Consider the following 6,861-nt stretch of genomic DNA (forward strand, 5'->3'; position numbering starts at 1 on the left):
TCGCCAAACCTGCACAATTTGAGTTCTTAGTGGTTGAAGCGACAGAAAGAGAGTCTTTGCACATAATTGCTAGTATGATCGATCCACTTTAGCCATGGCAACCTGTGGCAAAGAGATGCTTCCTTTCTAGAAGGACTGAACCTGCCCGTACTGTCTGCCTCATTCGGGCAAGTGACCAATCATGCGTGCCATGGATGCATATATGGTTCTCGAAACAAGGCCCCGTAAAGGCAGCAGAGGCTACCAAGCATACAACGGAGCGGCCACCCGCGAGCGCATGTGGCTAATCCTGGATCACATCACACTCACCTCCCTCGCCCGGATCGTTTTATGCATGGTGGAATCGGGGACGGGTTCAGTGGATCCGCGTGGTTCCGCCTGCGGCCCCCGGTCGGACACTCTCCTGGCCCTTCTTGTCAACAAGAACAGTAGGAGGAGTAGATGAGGAGACCACACTGGCCTAGTTGGAATTACTTTCGTCGCAAATCAAACCTAACTTATACATATTCGGACCGATAGATTGGTGGACTTTATTTTAAATGATTTAAAAATGATATTTTCAAGTTTCAACAAAATAAAAATTCTTTCAAAACTTATACATATTCGCGGTGGATCAGTAAAATTTCATTCAAAAATATTATGATTTGCAGGGTGCAAAAAAAATCCCGGCCCAACAACAACAAAAGATGGCTCATTTCATGTATGTTGGGGATATAACTACTGAGTATAAACCGTCCAGGAGAGGCCGGGTTATACCTGTAATGAGTTATCCATATTGAAGCCCATGAAGACACGGAGTATGGCGCTTTACTATAAAAAATCTAAAAGCCCAGGGTCTAAAGGCGGATTAGGGCCCGTAGACATAAACCGCTATAAGGTGTGTAACTTGTGTTGTAAGATAGGAAATGATAGAAACCGAGCCGGACACGTTTATGAGCCGGTCGGGATTCTGTAAACCGTCGAGCGTCAACCTGTGTATATAAAGGGGCGACCCGGCGGCGGTTCAAGGACAACAAACAACAACTCGAGAGCCAGGTCAAGCGGATTCGCTCCCTGATCATTGAAACCCTAACAATTCCACATCAACTGGATTAGGCCTTTACCTTCATCGTAAGGGACCGAACCAGTATAAACTCATTGCGTCCTTTGTCCCACTTTAACCCCTTTAAGCTAACCCGTCGCGATGACTCCACGACTAAGTCCTCATACTAGGAGATCTGTCGTGACTAACCCACGACAATGTATGTATTTGTTTATTGTATACACCACATATGAAAGTATATTGTTAGGTTAAAATTCCCCCGAACATGTTATATATGTATTTGTGCATGTACAATTTTTTTGATTTTTCGTGATGTAGATATATGGATAGATATACAGACAGTATATATATATATATATATATATATATATATATATATATATATATATATATATATATATATATATATATATGGACAGACATATAGATAGGATACAGACTATATCTATATCTATCTATATGTTTACTGATCTATCTATATATCTATCTATATGTCTGTCTATTCTACAACTGATTGTAGATTCTACAATAGGCAAGCCCCTATATAAGGTAGTTTTAAATTGGAGACCGACCTGACCACGCAACACCTGCCCGAATCCCGAAAACAGATCCCCCGATCCCGCCGCCACCTCCCCACCCCCGATCCTGTCCTCTCCCTCTCAGGCGAACCATCCCACCCCCGCTGCGCGCACCTCTCCCTCCCCGCTGAGCCATCCCACCCCCGCCGCGCACCTCTCCCTCCCCGGCGAGCCATCCCACCCCCGCCGCGCACCTCTCCCTCCCCTGGCGAGCCATCCCACCCCGTCGCGCGCACCTCCCTCCCCGGTTAACCACCTTCTTCCCCCGGTGAGGCTGCCCCTGGTTCCCCTCTGGCGGCGAGGACAGAGCAGCGAGCGGCGCGAGATCGACGAGATCTCGACTGGCGGCGGCGCCCCAGTTAACCACCTTCTACGGGTGCGGGGTTATTACGGGTTCCAACGTCGAGCACAAGCACGAGCTCCTTCTCCAGCGAGAGGTGCCGGGTAAAAATGTACTTCTCTCCATCGTGGCATTCTTTTTACTACGGCGGGTGGCGAGGAGATTGAATGAAATTTTGACCTGCTGAGTGGAGAATTACGGGAAGTACATAGGTAGTATTAATGGGAAGTACATATAATATTTAGGTAGAAGTACATAGCAGTACATCATGCGAGCGAGGAAGTACCTGCTAAGAATTATTCCTGCTAGGGAGGCAGTACCATAGTTACACTGAGAGAAGTACCGAGTAGTTTGAAGTAGCAGTACAGGGTGTCCTTTATGCTAATTTGGTACTCATCTTTTGCAGCTGCTACTTGGAGCTGTGGAATTAGCAAGCTTAGGGAAGTGCAAAAAGGTTCTGTGTAGTGAAGAGTAGCAGTACAGAATATCTAGAGGCAGCAGTGCAGAGCAACACAGAAAATCACTACAGGTGAAAACTATAAATATCGATTTCAAGAAACTTCCTCGTGTCAATTTAGATGAGCTCTGACAATTAGTTTGTCGTTTTGTCATTTAGTGCGAGACATCATGCCACCCCGTGCAGCAAAAGTGCCTACTTGGTCAAGAAAAATTCCCAATGAAATGAAGAATACGAGAACGTCTCCAAGATTTAAGCAAAGTTTGACTCATTTGCCAAATCGAGCAGCTGACTCAACTGCAATTGCACATGTTGTTACACATGAAAACGTCGATCCTTATGCTCGAACTGAGGTGAGTTCCTCAATCAAAAGAAAAATGTTTACAACTCATTGCTATATATCGTTACTAATTGCGATTCTGTTATAATAAATGTACTACAATACTGCACTTAATACATTTGGATTTTGGATTCTGAATACCTATTACATTTTTAAAAGCAGTACAACAATATCTGCGAGAAGAAGTACAAATTTACAAATCTTGTTTTGTGTCACTATATTCATGCCCATAGTTATCAAAAAAAGAAGTATAGGTTTTGATTCCAAAGAAGTACATCTAAGGTACAAAAGCAGTACAACCATGAGAAAATCTGACAATTCCTCATCAATTTTCTGACCACTTTCAGGCTGATGATTATGGTTTGCCATTGGATGCTACTCCACTTGTCATGAATGTAGTGCCTCTGCGGTGCATAATTGAAGATCCGCCAAAATTTTATGTCACTGGATATTCACCTGATCCTAGCAGCATGGAGCCGTCACCGCAACCTCCGAGCAGTTTCGTTTTCTCTGGATCATCAATATTGCCGAAAGCTGGCCATACAAGTAAATGTGTTGGGCCACAAGTGCCACCACGTATTGAGCGTATTGTGCGTGAGGTTTCAGGCATGCAGAGTAGCCGAACAAAAATTCCTGAGATTGGGGCTTTACATCCACCATATGTGGATGTGGATTCTGCGCATGCTGATACAAGTACGCTCAACATGCATAAAGTACCTGCGGCTTGCCACACAGCTGGAAACACCACAAATCTCCGCCCTAAAATTGTTCCTGGAGTAGCAGGTTTGCATCCTCCGAGTTGTAAGCAGCAAGGTGTGGGTGATCATACGCTGCCTCCACGTCCACCTTCATCGACTTCAAAGCAACAACCAGTGCGCAACAATACGTCAAAGAAATTGCCGGTGCACCCGAAACGTGACCCGCTGCTGCACAAATCAGTGGTTACACCTCCTTGTCCGATACAACCTGACGACTGTAAAACTCCAGAGGAGAATCGAAAGTATATCCATGTGAGTATAATAAACAGATGTTATTACTACATTTTCATAGTCAAACTACCTCTTGTTTACAAAGCAGTACAAATGTAGTTGAACAACAGTACCTTTTTACTTGTATATGTAGTAACTCATATAAAATGAAAAGCAGTACTATGAACAAGTAATAAATGATTGCATATGTACAGTTTTTCTTTGTCTAATAAGGATCATTAAAACCACAGATAGTGCGGTAACACACCCAAAAATGGTTGTTCCAACTATCTGCTCAGTATTGTATTGGCACACGGTCGGCACGTTTGTCACGCCGGCATTGTGCAGTTGATTGGAACAAAAAACATTTTTGTGCTGGTTTTCTTCACATGAAGGTGTCATAAAAGCAGTACAAAAATATTGTTACATGGCAGTACAATAAAGTACTTTCATAGCAGTACAAGTATGTGTGTTTGTTTTGTATGAAACTCACTTCTTAGGCATCTTTATGTACATTTTGGATTTATTTTGCAGAAATCTGACCTCCCAGATTACCTTATACCAAAGATGGGGATGGTGTTCAAGGACTTCGATGCAGGCAGAGTGTTCTACAATAGATATGCCATGCACGCTCGCTTTGGAACAAGAATTGGACAGAAGAGTGGTTTCAATAGATACATGTACTGCACACGTGAAGGGGAGCACGTGAGCTCTGTTTCTGAATCTGAGCGTCAGCGGGACAAGACGACAAAGTGATGTGGATGCAAGGCGATGCTGCGATTAAAGGGGGATGAGCACGATGATACATTAGTCATTGTCGACATCAATTTTGAGCACAACCACCAACTAATACAGAGCCCTACAATGCTTGTGTTTCTTCATTCCCACAAGTCATTTGACCCCACTATATTGGATTATGTTAAGTTCCTCCAGTTCCAGAATGTTCAGCACCATACCATTATGTCTATCCTATATGGATCCCTCGGTGGCGGTCAGTTCTTGGTGTTGCACGGACGCGATTTAATCAACAGGTAACAACAAAAATAATATACACTATCTTTTCAGCTTGTGATTTCATGACCATTAAAAAAGCTTCGGAAAGAACATGCTACTAAACAGTGTACAACCTTTTGTGTTATTGAAATATGCAGGAAGCTTCTTAACTCTAAGGAAGATAGCATCGATGACGTCAAGAAGCTGTTGGGATTCTCTGCTAAGATGAAAGCAGTAAATAATGAATTCTTCTTCGACTTCCAGATTGATGAGTTTGGTCGCATAAAGAACATCTTCTGGGCTAATGTAAGCTACAGGGGGCGTACCAAGATTTTGGTGATGCGATGACATTTGACACCACTTATAAGAAAAATCGGTACCTTATGCCTTTGGGAGTATTTGTAGGAGTAAACAATCATCTCCAGTCAACAATATTCGCGTGTGCCCTTGTAAGGGATGAATGTGAAGAATCTTTTGCTTGGCTATTCAGAACCTTCTTGGCATGCAACAATGGGAAGAAACCTACAATAGTTTTAACAGGTATAACACATTCCAATTTATATAGATCGTGGACATACAGACTGACATTGTAGTTAGTTTACCTAGATACAGTTTTTTATATGAAATGATTATGCAAGTAATTTAGAAGTTTTTAATTTGGAAATACCAAAAGTTCAGGGACATTATGCAAAAAGAAGTTCTAATTTTACTATACAAGCAATACAAACATTATATTATCAGAAGTTCTAAATTTATAACACTAACCATGCCCCTTCCATTTTCTAATCAGACCAGTGCCCTTCGATGACCCCTGCGATAAAACAAGTTTTCACCAGGTCCCTACACAAGTTTTGCCAATGGCATATAACAAACAAGTACACCTCGCATATTTCATACTTGTACAACTTGCACCCCACTTTGAAGGCTGAGTTTGAGGCAATCATAAATTGGCCCCTGATGCCAATTGAATTTGAGACAGCTTGGCACCAACTAGTTGATAAATACAAGCTTCATGATGATCACATGATTCTGCACATGTGGGCAGACATGAAGGAATGGATATCGGCTTACTTCAAAGAGGTTTTCTCTGCAAGGATGACTTCGAATCAACGAAGCAAAAGCATGAACTACATACTCAAGAAAGGATTTGTCAAACAAGACCAAAACCTGCACCGAATTGCTGAGCAAGTAAACAACTGCATATTTTCAAGGAGGCAAGTTGAAAATGCATAGACATTGGCATCAATGGTATGCTATCAATTCAAATTTCTTTTGTCTTTGTAAAAAGAAGTGGTAGATTACAGTTTTCGGGGAGGTACAGAAATAATACAGGGGAGAAGTACAATTGTTACAGTTTACAGAAGTACAACAACTTCTTGCACTTGATATTTCCATACAACCATACTGACACACTTTCTTAAAACATTTTGCAGACAGAACCAAACACAAGAACTCATTACGGTTTTGAGAAGCAGTTCAGTGAGCACTATACAAAAGCCGTATTCACCGAGTTCGGGAGGAAACCTAAAAATAGCACACTCTTCCGCATAAAAACAAGCCAGGATCCTACAGTTGACCAACATAATTATCTTGTGACCTACCATGAGCCAACAGATACGTTCTCATGGTCAAACCATGAGTTCAAAGTTGTTGCGAACACTAAGACCGAGGAATATAGCTGCGAGTGCATGCTGTTTGAGCATACAGGTAAATATAGACAAAGAACACAAATAATTTTTAGACATCCAATTCCAAAATATACAAAAAGTGAATTTACTATTTATGGTTTTTTCATGATGAAAACTAATTGTTTTTTCATGCACAAAAACTACCTGCTCCTAGGTCTGTTCTGCATGTACATAATTGCAATGCTCGAGCACCTGAGAGTGAAGAGTGTACCTGATATCTACATCCTAAAGAGGTACACTACGAGAGCGAAAGCAAGGGAAACATTTGACAGGAGAGACTATAAGACTGAATCATTTGATGGGTCTTCGTTCCTGCATCAACAAAATGAACTTCTCCAAATAGCTTTGAAAATTGTGAGAACAGGAGGCAAGTCAGACGACCAGCATGTAACAGCAAACGCTGGCCTGCTAGAAGTGTTAAACAGGGTTGAAGCAGTGGGTTCATAAACAACAGC

This window comes from Triticum aestivum, chromosome 5A, assembly GCF_018294505.1.
Source record: "Triticum aestivum cultivar Chinese Spring chromosome 5A, IWGSC CS RefSeq v2.1, whole genome shotgun sequence".
NCBI classification, from domain to species: Eukaryota; Viridiplantae; Streptophyta; class Magnoliopsida; order Poales; family Poaceae; genus Triticum; species Triticum aestivum.